This window comes from Vicia villosa, unplaced genomic scaffold (assembly GCF_029867415.1).
Source record: "Vicia villosa cultivar HV-30 ecotype Madison, WI unplaced genomic scaffold, Vvil1.0 ctg.006199F_1_1, whole genome shotgun sequence".
Classification (NCBI taxonomy): domain Eukaryota; kingdom Viridiplantae; phylum Streptophyta; class Magnoliopsida; order Fabales; family Fabaceae; genus Vicia; species Vicia villosa.
The window spans coordinates 42,636-43,918 of NW_026706748.1; positions in this window are offsets into that span (position 1 = coordinate 42,636).

The following is a 1,283-nucleotide window of genomic DNA, read 5'->3' on the forward strand; positions in this document are numbered from 1 at the left end:
TTGAATATATTATAAAATTAAAAAGTATTGATAATATTAAATTTGCAGATAATTAATACAATTTATAAATTTATCTTTAAGAATAATAATTAATATTTTTATAAATTTTTTCTTATAAATTATCAAAAACAATATAATTAAAAGTATTAGTTGTAAAATAATATTCATTATTATAGTTGAGTAATTAGAAAGATGTATTAGTTATGTATTTTATAAAGAGAAAGTTTTAGCTTGTAGAGAGATGTGTGTGGCCATGACATTATATTACAATATTATTAAATTATTTATAAAAGTTATTGAGTTCTTTTTACTATTTATCCTAATACATAATACCATTAAACATGATGTCATTTATATCAAATACAAGTTATTTTCATGGTAGCATTTTTCAATATATAAACTGTTTCTGAAAAGTAATGGGGTGGCCGTGGCCTTCCCCCGCCACCCCTGGCTCCGCCACTAATTACAAAAGCCGAGATAGATAGTTCGGGAGAAGAGGAAATTGATATCCAAATGCTACTTAGACTAAATAATACAAAGGATTTTTACAAAATTCGTAAAATTTATATTTGGTGATTACAATATCCTCTCAGAAAGACCACCTTCAAGCCAAAACTTTAATGTTCCAAACCGTGTCGGAAACAGAACTTTTGTGGTTGTTGAACACCACCCATTCTTATAAGTCCACAATCTCCCACACCGTCAACCAAATAACTCCTTCTCTACCCTTCTTCACCTTTTTATTCTTAAAGAAATCAAATCAGAATAAAAAGCTGCTCTTGATATTGTTAACATGGCTGCCAAGAATTTCGAACCAACCAGAAATATCGTGCCAAACCATAGAAGCAAATTCGGAACCGAACAATATATGAAGAAGAGATTCCTCCTCAATGTTATAAAAAACGCAAATAGAATCAGAAAGAAGAATACCTCTGAGTTTCAGAAGCTCTTTCGAAGGTAGTCTATTCGACAAAACCCTCCAACCGAAGGCTTTAACTTTAAACCGAGAAAGAATTTTCCAAACAAGCCCGAAATATTTTTCCGAGCTAGATACCTGGTTCGGTGAAGCAGTAGTAGAAGACTTCAAAATGTATCCATCTTTAACGGCATACCCTTCTCTCGGGTTCGGTAACCAGCCGACACTATTAGCTTCACCCGCCGACGACTCAACCTGGCTCAGCATCGCAAATAAGTCCTAAAACATGCTGGCCACCGAAACTTCTGTAAAACCAAAAGCACCAAATTTTCCCCAATTCCACCTATGACTAATCCATTGACCAATG